The sequence below is a fragment of the Mauremys mutica genome, chromosome 3, assembly GCF_020497125.1.
Source record: "Mauremys mutica isolate MM-2020 ecotype Southern chromosome 3, ASM2049712v1, whole genome shotgun sequence".
Lineage (NCBI taxonomy): Eukaryota > Metazoa > Chordata > Testudines > Geoemydidae > Mauremys > Mauremys mutica.
Window position 1 is genome coordinate 89,244,703 of NC_059074.1, and position 19,755 is coordinate 89,264,457.

At 42.6% G+C, this 19,755-nt stretch overlaps 1 protein-coding gene across 1 annotated transcript in view; it reads left to right on the forward strand.

Moving 5' to 3' along the window:
• LOC123366466 (dermatan-sulfate epimerase) overlaps positions 1-19,755 on the forward strand; it is a 275,329-nt gene that overhangs the window by 107,617 nt on the left and 147,957 nt on the right. The window lies entirely within an intron of this gene.

Consider the following 19,755-nt stretch of genomic DNA (forward strand, 5'->3'; position numbering starts at 1 on the left):
CTGAAGCTAGGTAATGGCTAATAGGGAATTCTGATTATGTTATTAATGTTATAAAAGTTTAATTGACACAATCCATCTGGCTGTGCACCTGGATATATTCTGTACCATATGTTGTCTTTCACTGTTAACCTTGTTCTCTTCCCTCATTATTTCTATTTGTTTCTGACACTCATGTTTTGCTTCTCATCTCACATTTGCTAATAAACTCTTTGAGGCAGGGACTATTGTTTTTTCTATCAGTTCATACAGTGGCTATCAAAGCCATGCTATGATCCTAATAGGGGCCTCTGTGTGCTACTATAATATCAATAACACTACTAGTCAATTGCTTCTACTGTATTTGGAACACCATTAAATCTCCTTCATTTCCAGTACTGTATATTATATATTGTACAGTACTTTTCATGGATGTGGGTGGCCTGCATTCAATTTTGATTAGACATTATGCACAGGCTAGAGCGCAAAGTAGTGCAGATGGTGTGCAGTGTAATTCTTCTATCCTGTCATAAGTATTCATTGCTATAAACAGTGCAAGAGCATCTGAATGAATTTCCTCCAGATATTTGTTGGTTTTGCTGGTGTTTGACTTTCTGGAAAATTAGATAAAGAAAAGTATAACTCCAGTTTAACAAGACACAGATGAGTAAATCTTGCTTTTAAGATTTTGGGAGGAAGATCAGAGATCAACAGTTGACAGAGAAGTTTTATTTTTAAACTATTTTTCTGTGATGTTGCAAAGTGTGTAGTAGATCACTGACTCTACAAGAGTATATGTTCTGATACTTTTCAATGACTTAATATATTGCTCATGTGAGATTTTTAGCTGTCAAGCACAAGACATCTGTGTAACTATTTATTAGATTTATTGAACCCTTTTCTGGCCAGCTCTTTTAAAATTTATAATCATAGGCTGGCAGTTAAACCTAAAGTTCTGGAGCTCAGGTTTGAGGACTGTAACAAATTTGAGGCTACCAAAGACTTTACATTTTTCACTATGTTGTACTCTGTGAACCACACAGATTTTCATGAGACTTACTTATCTAGGTAATATGATTTAAAAAGAGAGAGAGAGAGAGAGAGAGAGAGAGAGAGAGAGAGAGAGAGAGAGAGAGAGAGCATTTAATGAAAAATATTTAGAAGAAATTATTTTTTTTATTTCACCTGAAATTTCTATTTTTTTAACAAAACACTTGAAACATTTTTTATTTTTTCCAGATTTCATTTTGGTGAGAAAAAATCCTATTCTCTCACATTTTATTTTCATTTTTTCCTACTGGAGAGAAGAAAGGGGCAATGGAGTGTGTAGAAATATAGGCCCACATTGGACCTGAGTGAATTGTGGCTTAAAATTTAGTCTGGATATTAGCATAAGCAATAAGCTATCTAAACACTGTTTAAAAAAATAACAGTTGACCTATATGGTTCTCATTGGAGCACAGTAGGGGCATTGCCAGCAGATCGAGGAATGTGATCATTCCCCTCTATTCGACATTGGTGAGGCCTCATCTGGAGTACTGTGTCCAGTTTTGGGCCTGTAAGAAGGATGTGGAAAAGTTGGAAAGAGTCCTATCAGAGGGCAAGAAAAATGATTAGGAGGCAGGAGCACATGACTTATGAGGAGAGGCTGAGGGAACTGGGATTGTTTAGTCTGCAGAAGAGAAGAATGAAGGGGGATTTGATAGCTGGTTTCAACTACCTTAAAGGGGGTTCCAAAGAGGATGGATCTAGACTGTTCTCAGTGGTACCAGATGACAGAACAAGGAGTAATGGTCTCAAGTTGCAATGGGGGAGGTTTATGTTGGATATTAGGAAAAACTTTTTCACTAGAAGGGTGGTGAAACACTGGAATGAGTTACCTAGGGAGGTGGTGGAATCTTCTTCTTTAGAGGTTTTTAAGATCATGCTTCACAAAGCCCTGGCTGGGATGATTTAGTTGGGGATTGGTCCTGCATTGAGCAGAGGGTTGAACCAGGTGACCTCCTGAAGTCCCTTCCAACCCTGATATTCTATGATTCTATGACATCTTAATTTATTCTAGAGGTGCAGGGCATCTCATTTAAGTATTTAAGCATTTCCTTATTCCTTTCAAAGTGTAGGAACTCATGTCATTGCACTTTCCTAAGTGATTTCAGATTTGGCTCACACAATTTGGGTCTGAGCTCTCATCTTGGATTCAAGAAGATGACATTCTGTTAGTAAGTGTAGGGTCTTTTTTCAGTCAAAGCACGCTCTCTGCTGTGGAACTTGCTCCCTCTGGTGGCTCTTCAAGCCAGAGTTTGACAGACTTCAGGGCTCAAAGCAAAGTACCCTTGTGATAAAACTTTAATCCAGGGTTCATGATAAAGCCTATAGACTGCTAGCTTTGCTCGCCCCACACCAAGTTACTTCATACCTTTTAAGTGTGAAGCTTGGCTCTGCCCCCTCTCTATTCATGTACTCTCAGTTGAGAGTACCAGGTATGTAGCCCCCATTTCCCTCCTATATTCAGAGCAGCAATCCAGGCTGCTATAATATGGCCATGAAGGGCGAGCCCTTCTTGTCCCTACCACCCTGTATGTCCACGGTAGGGCTAGAGTCAGTCTAGCTCAAAATTACATGAATCAACATATTTATATTCGTTGCCCCCTCCCTGATGTCACACTGTGAGTGTGTGCAAGGATGTTACTAATTTTGTGGAATGGCTATAGCGAAGAGAAGGGTTCAGCATTTCACAGTGAACGTGGGCAGGGCTGCTTGTGAGACCAGACTCCCCTTAGGGAAATATCCTATAGAATTTAATACTGAATAATAAACAGCCTATGTAATTTTTAAAGGGTAACATTCACTATTATGTTACATAGTTCTTGTTAGAGTAATGTCTATATAACTCTGTTAGTTTCAATATTATTACATTCTTTATGACTTTATCATAAGAACCACTGTGAGCTTCACTTGAACACTCTCAGGGCTTGGCTACACTTGAGAGTTACAGCGCTGGTGGTAGCTTTACAGCGCCGTCCACACTGGCAAGGCACATACAGCGCTGTATCTCCCTGGCTACAGCGCTGGTTGTACTCCACCTCGATGAGAGGAATAAAGAGAACAGCACTGGTGCTGCAGCGCTGGAGTGCCAGTGTAAACAGTGATTAATCTTACTGCACTGTAACTGACCTCCGGAACCTTCCCATAATGCTTTTTAAGTAAAGATAACACTCTTTGTTTTGTTGTGATGCCTCTCTTTGTTTTGTTGTGAACTCAGGGCTCCTGGAGCTGCTTATCTAAAAAACAAACACAGCTACTGTTTGCAGTGAATGAGCAGAGGCAGGGGGAGCCCTTTGGAATGTCCACAGCTAGTGTTTGCTTGAGGAGAGAAGCAGCACGGCGTGCGGGGGGGGTCCGTTTCGGAGCACCTGCTTATCTGGTCTGTGAGGAAAAAAACAAAGAACGCTATTTGCATTTAGTGAATGAGAGAGGGGTAGGGGAAGGGGTTGGAACTTGCAAGGCAGGGAGCTTACACAGTGTCAGCTCCAAAAATCCACTCTCTCTGTCTCCCCCACGCTCCCTGTCACACTCCACCCCACCCCCCTCTTTTGAAAAGCATGTTGCAGCCACTTGAACGCTGGGATAGCTGCCCATAATGCACCACTCCCAACACCGCTGCAAATGCTGCAAAAGTGGCCACATTGCAGCGCTGGTAGCTGTCAGTGTGGCCACACTGCAGCGCTTTCCCTGCACAGCTGTACGAAAACAGGTTTAACCCCCAGCGCTGTACAGCTGCAAGTGTAGCCAAACCCTCAGCCCCTAAGACCCAGATGAATTCAGCTGTTGTGGAAGGCCACAGAGAGAGTGGCAGTCCTTGTGATAGCCAGGGCTCCTCATATCCGGGAGACTTTTGCTCTCCTTAGATGATTACACTTTGTCAGTTTTCCTGGTGAAATGTATATATTGCTCACTAGGTGGCAGTAACAACACATTGCAGATAAAAGATGAGCTTCTGAAATTCACTTTCAAATAGCTTGTGCTTGGGAAATTGACATTCCTATTTCCAGTAATACATCACAGGATTGGGTGAGCAGCAGACAAAACGTTGAATAGGTACAATCTTGCATGTTAAATGTTTTAGAATCACACATACACATGCTGTGCAATGATGTAAGAATACACACAAGAAATAGTAGAAGAGGTTGAAGGGGACATGACTATAGCTCAAATGGACAGAGACCAAGAATGTTCAACTTTGATATAAACATTTCTGCCTATATATATTTTGGTTGCACCAGTTTTATACCTGATGGACCTCTTAGCTATTGCTAGCAACTGAAGATAAATACACCAGATATAGGGAGATTTAAAGGTCTCATTAGGAAATTCACTCTTAAAATCATAGAAGATTAGGGTTGGAAGAGACCTAAGGAGGTCATCTAGTCCAATCCCCTGCTCAAAGCAGGACCAACCCCAACTAAATCATCCCAGCCAGGGCTTTGTCAAGCCGGGCTTTAAAATCCTCTAAGAATGGAGATTCCAACACCTCCCTAGATAACCCATTCCAGTGCTTCACCACCTTCCGAGTGAAATACATTTTCCTAATATCCAACCTAGACCTCAACCACGGCAACTTGAGACCATTGCTTCTTGGTCTGTCATCTGCCAGCACTTTGAACAGCCTAGCTCCATCCTCTTTGGAACCTCCCTTCAGGTAGTTGAAGGCTGCTGTCAAATCCTCCCTCACTCTTCTCTTCACCAGACTAAATAAGCCCAGTTCCCTCAGCCTCTCCTCATAAGTCACGTGCCCCAGCCCGCTAATCATTTTCGTTGCCCTTCGCTGGACTCTCTCCAATTTGTTTACATCCCTTCGCGGGGGGTGGGGGGGAAACTGGATGCAATACTCCAGATGTGGCCTCACCAGTGCCAAATAGAGGGGAATAATCACTTCCCTCAATCTGCTGGCAATGCTCCTACTAATGCAGCTCAATATGCTATTAGCCTTCATGGCAACAAGGGCACACTGCTGACTCATATCTAGCTTCTCGTTCACTGTAATTCCAGGACCTTTCCTGCAGAACTGGCACTTAGCCAGTCGGTCCCCAGCCTGTAACAGTGCATGAGATTCTTCCGTCCTAAGTGCAGGACTCTGCACTTGTCCTTGTTGACCTCATCAATTTCTTTTGGCCCAATCCTCCAAATTGTCAGGACATTCTGGTTCCTATCCCTACCTCCAGCGTATTTACCTCTCCCCCCAGCTTAGTGTCATTTGCGAACTTGCTGAGGATGCAATCCATCCCATCATCCAGATCATTAAGGAAGATGTTGAACAAAACTGGCCCCAGGACCGACCCCTGGGGCACGCCGCTTGAAACCGGCTGCCAACTAGACATCGAGCTGTTAATCACTACCCATTGAGCCCAAAAATCTAGCCAGCTTTCTGTCCACCTTATAGTCCATTCTATCCAGTGGTGAGCTTGAGCCGGTTCGCAGGAACTGGTTGTTAAATTTAGCAGGCCTTTTAGAGCCGGTTGTTCCAGGACAACCGGTTCTATAAGGGCTTTATTTAACAAAAGCTCCAGCCCAAGCTTACTTCCCCCTCCTCTCCTGAATGTTCCGCCCCCCTTCTGCTCCCCCTCACCTGCTTCCCGCGAATCAGATGTTCGCGGGAAGCCTGAACAAGCAGCAGGCAGGCAGATAAGCTGGGGCGCGGGGGGGAGGGGAGGTGCGGCTGGCTCAGCGGCTCCCTCCAGCACAGCTCCTGGTCCCAGAGAGCGGCTCCCTCCAGCCTGGCACCCCCCGGCCGAGCGCCCCCAGCCCCAGCCCGGTCCCGGCCCCACCGAATGCCCCTGGCTCCGGCCCCGTGGCTCCCTCCGGCCCAGCTCCTGGTCCCGGCCGAGCGCCCCTAGCTCCATCCTGTCCCTGCCCCCGCCGAGTGCCCCCAGCTTCGGCCCCCGCGGCTCCAGCCCGACTGATCCCGGCCCCCGCGGCGCCGGTGCTGGTCCTGGCCACCGTGGCTCCGGCCCGACTGATCCCGGCCCCCGCGGCGCCGGTGCTGGGCCCGGTCCGGCTCCAGGCCCGCGGCGCCGGTGCTGGTCCTGGCACCGCGGCTCCGGCCCAGCCCGGCTCGGGCCCCACGTCGCCAGTGCTGGTGCTGGTCCCGGCCGAGCAGCTCCAGGCAGTGCGGTATGCAGGGCCGGCTCCAGACCACAGCGCGCCAAGCGCGCGCTTGGGGCGGCGTCCCAGCGGGAGGGCGGCAGGCGGCTCCGGTGGACCTCCCACAGGTATGCCTGCAGAAGGTCCGCTGGGACCACGCTCCGGTAGACCTTCCCGCAGACGTGCCTGCGGAGGGGCCGCTGGTCCCGCGGCTCCGGTGGAGCATCTGCAGGCATGCCTGCGGGAGGTCCACTGGACCCGCGGGGCCAGCGGACCCTCCACAGGCACGTCTGCGGGAGGTCCACCGGAGCCGCGGGACCGGCGACCGCTAGAGCACCCCCCGCGGCGTGCCACCGTGTTTGGGGTGGCGGAAATCCTAGAGCCGCCCCTGGCAGTATGGGGGCAGGGAGCAGGAAGAGTGTGTTGGAAGAGGGTAGGGGAGTTTGGGGGGCCATGGGGGGTTGGATAGTGGTGGGGCAGTCAGAGGGCAGGGAACAGGGGGATTGAATGGGGGCAAGGGTCCAGGGGGGCAGTCAGGAAGGAGCAGGGGTTGGATGGGGTGGCGGGGGGCAGTCAGGGGCAGGGGTTCCAGGGAAGGTCAGGGGACAGGGAGAAAGGGTGGTTGGATGGGGCAGGGGTCCCCGGGGGCAATCAGGAATGAGAGGAGGGGTTGGATGGGGCGGCAGGGGGTATCAGAGGTCAGGGAAGGGGGGTGGATGGGGCAGGGGTCCCGGGGGGGGCGTCAAAGAACGTGGAGGGTTGGATGAGGCAGAGGTCCCGGGGGGGGGCCACGACCCCCTCAGGGGTGAGGAGGAGGGAACCTGTTGTTAATATTTTGGCAGCTCATCACTGATTCTATCCACCTTATAGCCATACTTCTTTAACTTGCTGGAAAGAATACTGTGGGAGACTGTTCAAAAGCTTTGCTAAAGTCAAGATATATCACGTCCACCCCTTTCCCTATATCCACAGAGCCAGTTTTCTGATCACAGAAAGCAAGCAGGTTGGTCAGGCCTGACTTGCCCTTGGTGAATCCATGTTGATTGTTCCTGATCATCTTCCTCTTCTCCAAGTACTTCAAAATAGATTCCTTGAGGACCTGCTCCATGATTTTTCCATTATTTTTCTTAAGCTGCTGTGCTAACATTTGAAAAGGCAAATAGTTTTTTCTTTTTGCAACATTTGAAAATTCTTATCATTTCCCCTCCACCCTCTGTCTCCTCAGCTCACCCACTTTCTTCCCCTTCCAAGTGGCAGGTACAAAACATCCTGCAGAACTTCTTAATTTGACACTAAGAGTGATGGATTTTAGTGTATTTTAAAGTTGTATTTTAACAATGTTGTCTCCCCTGAATTACTGCTGGTGTAGTGGCTGCATTGGTAGAATTTTTCTCTGATGGGGAAGAATGGCAAGGCCCAGGGAAACTGCCAGCAAGTGCCATCCCATCTTAAACTCTGATTAAACCAAGCATTTGGCAAATTATGAAAGGTTTTTGTATCAGGAAAAGTGTAGAAGCTGCTGCTCTAAATATTTTGAACATTCGGACTCATTGTAAAGTCAGGAGGTGAGCAATGTATTGCAAATTCCCCTTTATTGTTGAACTCTTCTGGATGTTTCAGGTATTTAGTAGTGTTCCTTTTTAGTTTCACTTTTCTGAAGAACTTAGAAATGCCTCTTTTTTTTATATTTTCACTTTGTGATAAATATTTTTCAAAACATTATTTTGGCTGTCATGGATTGTAGTTTCCTTCTCCTACTCCTTTCATTATCCAAGTGTGGACATGGCATATAGTCAACAAATTTAGGTAACAGCTGCAAAACTTGAAGTTTCATAGAGAACATCTAGAACATCATGCATGTATCTTAAGAAAGTTTGTAATTGCAATACCCAAGGGCCGTGCTGAACAAATGTTGCCATTGTTAAAATGAAGGTCCTTGGGAATGAGACAATAATGTTCACCTCATTAGGAAAATTATATGTTTTCTGTATATACTCTGAGGAATTTGTCACTTTTTTCTTCCAATAAAAATATTTAGAAAAAGTATAACTACATCCTTATCATAGTGAGTGCTTTGAAGCATTGGCTGGAGTTAGAGCTGCAGAAACAGGGGATTTCAGAGCAGAGTTTTGTTTTGTACGCACCTCTGTTTAGAAAGGGAATAACATACAGTAAACAAACATATTTCTTCATGGTGGGGGAAAGAGGAGTTTTTTAGTGGTTTATTTAGATTTGTCGGCAAACCAGTGCCCATGTTATGCTCTGGACATCCTTATATATTTTTCACAATTAATATTTAATAGAATGCTGATCTTTATCCAACAATCAATTAACACATTTGCCCCAGAAGACCTGGTAATAAAATAAATACAAACCCATCCACAACGGGTATTGTAATAATAAAACAACTTGTCTCACCCTGAGAATCAAGAAAGTCAACAAATATGGACTGTGATGTGCCAAGATTTGGCAAATTCTAGAGCTTGAGGACTCCTCATGGAGCATGACCAACCAACAGTTCTCTCTCTTCTGCCAAGGATGCTCCAGCTCCGTTGCTTCTACCCATTGTAACCATAGCAGTATGGCCTGCAGGGAGATACACCCCTTATGCAACCCAGTTTTAAACTATTTAGGGCTTGAATTCTACCCTGAAACCAACTGAGCTCACAATAAATGGAATGAGAGTTTTGCAACAATTTTGTCCTATTTTTTGGTCACCGAATTTAATTTTTTTCTGACAAGATCTCCTAGGGGTAATCAGTGAAGATTCCAGAGTACTGATGTCATCTGATCCTGCAGTGAACTGCTATTTAATTCTAGAGCTGTTTGTAGCCTCAGGAGCAATTTGGCCTAAAGGGCTAATGCAATCATTGGATACATAAACAGAAATATCAAGTAGGAATACAGAGGTTATATTACTTCTGTATTTGGTGCTATTGCTCATGGAATACTTTGTCCATTTCTGATGGCCACAATTCAAGAAGGATATTAATACATCGGAGAAAATCAAAAAGAGCCACGAGAATGATTAAAGAAATGGAAAGCATACCTTATAGTGATAGACTCAAGGAGCTCAATCACTTAATCTTCTTTTTTGTTAAGCTAAATAGGTGATTTGATCTGTCTACATTGGGAACAGAAAATTGATAACAGAGGGCTCTTTAGTCTAGCAGACAAAGGTGTAATATGGTCCAGCGGCTGGAAGTTGAAGCTAGTCAAATTCTGACTCAAAATAAAGTGCATATTTTTTAACAGTGAGGATAATTAACCATTGGAACAATTTACCAAGGGTTATGGTGGATTATCCAAACCTAGATATTTTTTAAATCAAGATTGGATGGTGCTGGTTGTTTTTATGAAATGCTCTATTTCAAACAGGAATTAATTTAGGGAAGCTTTATGACCTGTTTTCTATACAGGAGGTCAGACTAGATGATCACAGTCGTCCCTTCTGGCCTAGTAATCCATGAATCCTGTATTCTGAGGACATGACTTCTACCTGTTCCTCGCTTCCCATCTTTCTACTTTCACAAACTTTTCTCCTAGTCTGCCATCATTATCAATCCCCTTCTCTCGCATTAGTGATATCTGTCCTAACCCAGGCTTCCAACATATAACCACACTTTCCTCTGCCTGCCCATCCCTGCTTCCCCTTTCTCCCTCATCTGTCATTATGCTGACATTTCCATCCTTCCCTATTGCCTTCTTCTGTTCGTTCTGCAACACCCATTCTAGCTTAAAATAAGAAAATGAGAAATACCAATAAGACTTGCTCATAATAAACTGATCTTATTATGATGATCCTTGCCTCTTCCCTTTCCTATCTCCTTTCTCCCTTGCTTCCTTTCATTTGTGGTGTCATATCTCAAAATAGATTGTAAACTCTTTGGGGCAGAAATATGTCATCTGTTCTGCTGCAAGTTCATTCTAGCTGCTCATACAAGAGAGACTGATCTGCCACAGAGGGATGAGGTGACCTTTAGATGATTAGCAAAGAGGCCTCTTTCTTTTTCAATCCAAATACAAAAGTTCTTTGAGATTTACAGATGGGTATTGTTGTTATTCATTATTATATGAAGACTTTGGTTTAAACTCTCTTTTTTTTCTCAAACATACAAATAGCATCTGCAAATCTCTTTGTAGGTAAAAATTACATAAATTGCATAAGATCTTAGTTGCTTTACAGTTTAAAAAAGATATTGATAGCTAAATTATATGTTTTATTAATTGAAAGGGGGTATAAATCACATTCCTAAATACTACTTTTAATTGCAAGAAATGATTACCGTCTCAAAAGCCACCTGAAACAAGCTATAAATTGGCAGCTCATAGCTCAGGGGTCGGCAACCGGTGGCTCGCGGCTCGTCAGGGTAAGCACCCTGGCGGGCCGGCCCGGTTTGTTTATCTGCCGCGTCGGCAAGTTCGGCCGATCGCGGCTCCCACTGGCCGCGGTTCGCGGTCCCAGGCCAATGCGGGAGGCAGGAAGCGGCGCGAGCCGAGGGATGTTCTGGTTGCGGCTTCCTGCCTCCCGCATTGGCCTGGGACCGCGAACCGCGGCCAGTGGGAGCCGCGATCGGCCGAACTTGCCGACGCGGCAGATAAACAAACCGGGCCGGCCCGCCAGGGTGCTTACCCTGGTGAGCCGCGAGCCACCGGTTGCCGACCCCTGTCATAGCTTGTGGTATTTGGTTGAGTTCTAGAATGCATTTCTTCTCAGTCAAACCATACAAATGGTTGGTACGGTCCTTATAATTCAATCAAGTAGCTAACCTTTAAGAACCATTAACAGCATTGAAACATATTGATTCTGAACTCTGGACTGACAGACATCCTGCCAAAAATAAATCTCCTTAAAAAACATGTGCACATGCATTGAAGATCCGGATATAGCTGGGAGACAAGTATAGTGGCTCTACAGGCCTGATCTAAAGCCCACTGAAATTAATAGGAATTTTTTTTCCATTCATTTCTGTGAGGTTTTGATTAGGTCCTGAGAGGGAAATGGCATAACCGAGAACTCCAAGGGAAATGACAGTTTTTCCTCCCTCCTTCCCAACAGAAGTACTGTACAGTATTAGCAGATTGAACTGGGTATCTGCACTTGCAGAATAAACTGAGCATTTGATGTCATGCTTGTAGGAGATGGAGAATAGACTTAGGACTATGTTTGCATTACAGTGTTTGGGGAAAATTGACAACGCTACAGTCATGGTGCATGCACATTTCCCTTTGACTTTAATTGGAGGTTTGCATATGTAAAGGTTTCAGGACCACTTATAATTGATTTTATACACCTCTACCCCGATATAACGCTGTCCTTGGGAGCCAAAAAATCTTACCGTGTTATAGGTGAAACCGCGTTATATTGAACTTGCTTTGATCCGCTGGAGTGCGCAGCCCTACCCCCCGGAGCACTGCTTTACTGCGTTATATTTGAATTCGTGTTATATCGGGTTGCGTTATATCGGAGTAGAGGTGTAGTAATATAGGAATGCATGGTGCTTCATAAAAATATATATCCTTTAGAAAGGTCTCTGCCTTAAGGAGTCTATTATCTGAGCTGTAACAGAAACAAGTAAAAGATGAGGCATGAAGATATGAACAGAATCTTAACTGATCATCAATAAGGCTAAGATTATGTCACGGATATTTTTAGTAAAAGTCATGGACTAGTCATGGGCAATAATGAAAAAATCACAGATGCCTGTGACCTGTCCCTGACTTTCACTAAAAATATCTATGATAAAATGAGGAGCCTGGGCAGCTGTGGGTGGGCTGGGAGCTCCAGGGTCCCCATCTGCTGGCAGCTCCAAACTCTGGAGGTTCCCTTTGCTGCCATGGAGGCCGGGAGCAGTGGGGGTCCCTCCTGCCACCCATGGAAGGGGAGAGCTGCAGGGGTTCCCATGCCACCTGCAGAGGAAGAGAGCTATGAGGGTTCCTGCTGCCACCTGCCCAGAGTGTCTGGGAGCTGTGGGAGGTCCGCCTGCTGGCAGGGGATCCTGCAACTCCCAACCGGGGCTGGCTGAAGTCACAGAGGTCTTTGGAAGTCACAGAATCCGTGACTAAATCGCAGCCTTAATTGTCAGTGAAAGGTTAGACAAAAAAACCCAGAAGAACCTAGACCTGAAGGAGAGATTTGAATGTGTAGAAGGAGTGCTTTATATAACTTTGGAAACACAATGTGAATCAATACAGATAAGAAATGTCTAAGTACTTGCAAATATCCTGACAATGTATTAATATTCTATAGTGCTAAACAACAACCCTTTTATTTAGTTACATTTCTATCTTCTTGTTCTTTTAAAAATACTGTTGGAAAAAACTATTGAGAGACTGACTACCTGGTTGTTAGCATAGGCTATATTTCAGGAAGTTAGATAAACTTGCTTAGAGACTGGAGTGGAAATTGAAAATCTGCCTTTGTTCCATGGAAACACACATTTAATAGAGGCTTTCGCAAAACACTTATGTCTTTGTTTGTTGGGTTATGCTTTCTCCAACCATCACAAGATGAAGAGATGCAGACTTGATTGATTCTGATACTTCTTACTTGATTCCATTTTGTGTTATATAAAAAAAAGGTTTTGACTTTTTTTGTGAAAGTTTTTGTTCTGTTAATGAGCCAGGGATTGTCAGTGGGGGTTTTGGCATATTTACAGACATGTGAAAGCTATAAATAGACATCTGGGGTGAAAAGTTGGATCACATCTTTTGTTGTTGTTGTCCCCACCCCCGTTCCCCTCTGACATTGACAGATGTTGGATGGGAAAATTTTTTAGAAGGGATATAATAAAATACAAACTAATCTATTTATTTTCTAGGAAACATACAGGTGATGAGCCATCATTTGCAGATCTGCTTGCACCCATTTTGAAGTAATACCTTTTTTTGGTTTTGAGCTTTGTTTCCTTAGAAGACGCTAAAATTTATTTTTGACCGGGCACACATTTAGGGGTCAATCATGAGAGATTTTTGAAACTTTGACTCCTAAATGATTGTGTTCCTGATCCCAAGAGGTGCACTGATGTCAGTGGGGTTTATTGGATGGCCATCTCTCAGGAACAGTCCCTATGAGTCATATTGTACTGTTTGCCAAAAGCATGGTATGACTCCCATATGCGGTTGTTTTATGTTCCCATTATTTTATATTCTCCTTTCCTTTGCTGGATATATCAAAACATTGTTGTTTTCTTCTCTATCCTTGTTACATATAAAATAAAATCATAACATGCTTTCTAGAGACTAAACCAACAGGTTAACCTCCTGCTTAAAGAAGTCACCCACCCAAAGTCCTTGTCAGAGTTTTCAACCAAGGTTGGCTCCAATTCCATTTTCATGAATGCATTTACTTCCTAGGTGCAAGGTGTCTTCTTTGCCTGCTAAAAATAGCCCCAAAGTTTATTGTCTTTGCTCATAGACAGGCTAATCTCTCAAGGCTTGTTTTTTTTCCCCTGTGTGCTCCCTTCCTGCTGATTTCACATCTCTTTATTAACATCTGACTTTCTGTGTAAATGGGCATCCGTTGTGTTTGCTTACAATGCTTAATTTACATCCCAACAGAGGAAGAGGTGAATAAACATCTCCTGTCTAACAGGAAACCTGGTTTTCACCTCTGCAACTTGATACAGACTCTAAGACAATATTTTCAGTATATATGCATCACTCCTTACATAGTACCTGTATATACATTTCACAGTGTTGTTAATAACTATTGTGAGACTGGCTTTCATTTCAGACCACACATAACATTCTTTGATGAACCAGAATGTACCTATTGGAATCATAGAACTGGAAGGGACCTCGAGAGGTCATCTAGCCAGTGCTTCTCAAGCTATCTGATGTGGGGAACCGGCAATTTTTTTTTCCAATGTGCCAGGGACCGGTGCCATATTATTATCCTATTTGACGCTCTTATGAGGAAACTCGCCGTGGACCGGCAGACAATGGCTCGCAGACCAGCACCGGTCCACGGACCACCACTTTGAGAAGCACTAGTCCAGTCCCCTGCACTCAAGGCAGGACTAAGTATTACCTAGATCATCCCTGACAGGTGTTTGTCTAACCTGCTCTTAAAAATCTCCAATGATGGAGATTCCACAACCTCCCTAGACAATTTATTCCAGTGCTTAACCACCCTGACAGTTAGGAAGTTTTTCCTAATGTCCAACTTAAACCTCCCTTGCAATTTAAGCCCATTGCTTCCTGTCCTATCCTAAGAGGTTAAGAAAAACAATTTTTCTTCCTCCTCCTTGTAACAACCTTTTATGTACTCGAAAACTGTTATCATGTCCCCTCTCAATCTTCTCTTTCCAAACTAAAAAAAAACCATTTTTTTCAATCTTCCCTCACAGGTCATGTTTTCTAGACCTTTAATCATTTTTGTCGCTCTTCTCTATACTCTCTCCAATTTGTCCACATCTTTCCTGAAATGTGGTGCCTAGAACTGGACAGAATACTCCAGTTGAGGCCTAATCAGTGAAGAGTAGAGTGGAAGAATTACTTCTCATGTCTTGCTTACAACGCTCCTGCTAATACATCCCAGAATGATGTTTGGGTTTTTTTGCAACAGTGTTACATGGTTGACTCGTATTTAGCTTATGATCCACTAGGACCCCCAGATCCCTTTCTGCAGTTCTCCTTCCTGGGCAGTCATTTCCCATTTTGTATGTGTGCAACTGATTGTTCCTTCCTAAACAAAGTATATTGCATTTATCCTTACTGAATTTCATCCTATTTACTTCAGACAATTTCTCCAGTTTGTCCACATCATTTTGAATTGTAATCCTGTTCTCCAAAACACTTGCAACCCCTCCCAGCTTGATATCATCTGCAAACTTTATAAGTGTACTCTCTATACCATTATCTAAATCATTGATGAAGATATTCAACAGAACCGGACCCAGAACTGATCCCTGTGGGACCCCACTCGTTATGCCTTTCCAGCATGACTATGAACCACTGATAACTACTCTATGGGAACGGTTTTCCAACCAGTTTTGCACCCACCTAATAGTAGCTCCATCTAAGTTGCATTTCCCTAGTTTGTTTATGAGAAGGTCATGCAAGACAGTATCAAAAGCTTTACTAAAGTCAAGATATACCATGGCTAGTGCTTCCCTCCTATCCACAAGGCTTGTTACCCTGTCAAAGAAAGCTATCAGGTTGGTTTGATACAATCTGTTCTTGACAAATCCATGCTGGCTGTTGTTTATCACCTTATTATCTTCTAGATATTTTCAAATTGATTGCTTAATTATTTGCTCCATTACATTTCTGGGTACAGAAATTAAGCTGACTGGTCTGTAATTCCCCGGGTTGTCCTTATTTCCCTTTTTATAGATTGGAGCTATATTTGCCCTTTTTCAGTCTTCTTTAATCTCTCCCATCTTCCATGACTTTTCAAAGATAATCGCTAATGGCTTAGATATCTCCTCAGTGAGCAACTTGAGTATTCTAGGATGCATTTCATCAGGCCCTGGTTACTTGAAGACATATAACTCATCTAAGTAATTTTTAACTTGTTCTTTTCCTATTTTAGCCTCTGATCCTACCTCATTTTCACTGACATTCACTATGTTAGACATCCAATCACCACCAACCTTCTTGACAAAGAAGTCATTAAGCACCTCTGCCATTTCCACATTTTCTGTTATTATTCCCCCCCCCCAATTGAGTAATGGGCCTACCCTGTCCATGGTCTTCCTCTTGCTTCTAATGTATTTGTAGAATGTTTTCATGTTATCCTATATGTCTCTAGCTAGTTTGATCTCATTTTGTGCCTTGGCCTTTCTAATTTTGTCCCTACATACTTGTGTTATTTGTTTATATTCATCCTTTGTAATTTGACCTAGTTTTCACTTTTTGTAGAACTCTTTTTTTTATTTTTAGATAATTGAAGATCTCCTGGGTAAGCTAGGGTGGTCTCTTTCCAAGCTTCTTATCTTTACTACGCAATGGGATAGTTTGCTCTTGTGCCCTTAATAATGTCTCTTTGAAAAACTGCCAACTGTCTTCAATTGTTTTTCCCCTTCAATTTCCTTCCCATGGGATCTTACCTACTAACTCCTTGAGTTTACTAAAGTCTGCCTTCTTGAAATCCATTGTCTTTATTTTGCTGTTCTCCCTCCTACCATTCCTTAGAATCATGAACTCTACCATTTCATGATCACTGTCACCCAACCTGCTTTCCACCTTCAAATTCTCAACCAGTTCCTACCTATTTGTCAAATCAAATCTAGAACAGCCTCTCCCCTAGCAGCTTTCTCCACCTTCTGTAATAAAAATTGTCTCCAATACATTCCAAGAACTTGTTGGATAATCTGTGCTTTGCTGTGTTGTTTTCCCAACAGATGTCTGAGTAGTTGAAGTCTTCTGTCACTACCAAGTCCTGTGCTTTGGATGATTTAGTTAATTGTTTTTATAAAAGCCTCATGCACCTCTTCTTCCTGATTAGGTGGTCTGTAGTAGACCCCTACCATGACATCCCCCTCATTTTTTTACCCCTTTTATCCTTACCCAGAAATTTTCAACAAATCTGTCTCCTATTTCCATCTCAACCTCAGTCCAAGTGTATACATTTTTAAGAGGAGATACCCCTCTGTACCTCCGTGACAGTTACCTAAGAAGTTCTTGGGTCACAGCTGAATCGAGTGTTGATTAAACTTTTAATTTCAGACATAGCCATCAGACTACATAGTGGTCTAAAAAGGATTTATCATGCAGTAACTACTTATTAGCGTACTGTGAAAAAGAGTGTCATGTTTAAACACCCTCAGTCTCTCTTTTTTCATCAGCATATATTTCTTACATAGAAGCAAGGAACTTCTTTTTCTTACTAGCAGCCTAATAGCAAATCCACAGATTAACTAAACATCACAGAATTGTCCTCAGAAATCAAAAAAGGATTTGGTAAGGGACAAAGAAAATATGTGCCAACAACGTGATAAAACAGGCCTATTTACCTTAGGGAGAGAAGGTAATAAACTACTGTTCATATAGGACACCTGCCCTGTCTCTCCCTCAATAGGCTGAGCCAGTACGGGGCAGAATGTCATACAAGCATTTCTCTTGGGTCCCCATCAGTTCTTGCATAATGATGCTTTCTAAATAAAAATGAAAGGGGTGGGGGATGGCGGCTGAGCTGTCATGTAGAGCACAGTACACATTACTAATGAAAGTCCAAAAAAATTACTTCATCTTCTGCAACAGAAACCTCAAGTTTCTTGTCCCCAACAGCATCCACACTAAAGAAAAGAAACATTCCTTGGTAAATTTTTGTTTCATCAAAAAATCATGGTCTTGGCTAGTTCTTAAATCAATACATAATACAGACTGCTGGAACGTACTTGTATACCCATGGCAAAGCCCACTGCGCTTTCTCACCCAGATTCCATAGAGAATCGGAGTGGTAACCTAGTTATGACTTGAAACTTTCCTCTAAGAGGTTTTCCTCAGTAGTAGTAATCCACTTTTGGAAGGAAAAGCTCTCCATATCATGCTGCTGAATTAAGTCATTCTGTCTCTTCTCTTGTTTCTGTGCCAGCTAAACCTAATCTGAATCTGTTGCTTTAAAAAGAAAAAAAGTCTGTAGAAGGTTTCAAGTATCAGAGGGGTAGCCGTGTTAGTCTGGATCTGTAAAAGCAGCAAAGAGTCCTGTGGCACCTTATAGACTAACAGACATATTGGAGCATGAGCTTTCGTGGGTGAATACCCACTTCGTCAGATGCATGTAGAAGGTTTGAGCACGTAGCAGTTATGAAACAGTGTTATATTTAATATTTTATCTTTCTTTGAGACTACCATTTTAAATATACATGTTTCCTCTCTTGTTAAAAGCTTAATTTCAAGTGGTTTAAATCTTTTTTTTTTTAATGAAAAAATAGCATTACTCACATACCACAAGTCTAAATAGTGTCTGGCATTTATTATATCATTCAGTGAAGTTGACTACAGATAGTTCCATATAGAACAAAATGATGGACAACAAATATTCTTGTATTGATGATGATTCCATGAGACATACAAACTGTGTGTTAAACTTTTTCTTATACGTGCCTCTTTTAGTAAACATTTCTCTCTTAGAAAACTAGCTTGGGTGTTTTTGGTAATGACTTGTGTCTGCAGTGCATGAGCATATAGACAATATATTGTTTTAGGAAACTGTAGTAAAGAATAAAATAGGTTAATGATAATGGTAAATTGACATAAACCAAGAGAAATCTTTGTCAGTCAGTCACATTAATGAATGGGCTAATTCTTAATAACTGATTAGTGTTGTTCTTCAGAGTCCAATATGCTTTTAGAGGCATATGTTCAGAAGAATATGTTTGCCTTTAAAGGCCAAATTCTTTTTCCGTTACACCCATAAAATGGGCATTCATAGCTCTACTGGGAGCAGAGGTTGGATTTGTTTGTTTTACGCCTCCAATCAGTGTGCAGTACATCAGCTGAGTAGCTCTCACTAGACTGGACTCAGGGGACCTGGGTTCTGTTCCTAATTTTGCCATTGGCCTGCTGGGCGACCTTGGGCATGTCACGTCATCTCCCAGTGCCTCAATCCTTGAGGGGGCCACTTAGGGATCTGGGGCAAAAATTTGGTCCTGCTAGTGAAGGCAGGGGGTTGGACTCGATGACCTTTCAAGGTCCCTTCCAGTTCTAGGAGATTGGTAATCTCCAATTATTACCTTTATTATTACCTTTAGTCCCCCATTTGTAAAATGAGAATAATGATACTGGCCTCTCTTTGTAAAAATCTTTGAGATTTTCTGATCTGAAAAAGTGCTACATGAGAGCACAGTGGAATTATTATTATCGTTAAATATTATTAGGGCTGTCAATCACAGCTAATTCAAGCAATTAACTCAAAACAAATTGACACTATTAAAAAAATTAATCACTATTAATCACTGTTTTAATCGCACTGGTCATAATAGAATACCAACTGAACTTTATTATAAATATTTTTGGATGTTTATCTACATTTTCAAATATATTGATTTCAGTCACAATACAGACTATAAAGTGCACAGTGCTCACTTTATATTATTTTTTATTACAAATATTTTGCAATGTAGAAAAGATAAAAGAAATAGTATACAATTCTCCCCAAAGGAGTTCAGTCACAAATTTAATTAATGCATTATTTTTTTAACAAGCATCATCAGCATGGAAGCATGTCCTCTGGAATGGTGGTCGAAGCATGAAAGGGCATACAAATGTTTAGCATATCTGGCACGTAAATACCCTGCAACGCTGGCTACAAAAGTGCCATGGGAACGCCTGTTCTCACTTTTAGGTGACGTAAACGAAAATTGGGCAGCAGTATCTCCCGTAAATGTAAATAAACTTGTTTGTGTTAGTGGTTCGCTGAACAAGAAGTAGGACTGAGTTGTCCTGTAGGCTTTAAAGTTTTACATTGTTTTGTTTTTGAGTGAAGTTATGTAAAAAAAAAATTCTACATTTGTAAGATGCACTTTCACAGTAAAGAGATTACACTACAGTGCTTGTATGTGGTGAATTGAAAAATACTAGGCGGGGTTTGTTTCTTTTTTACATTGCAAATATTTGTAATAAAAAATAGTAATATAAAGTGAGCACTGTATGCTTTGTATTCCATGTTGTAATTGAAATTAATATATT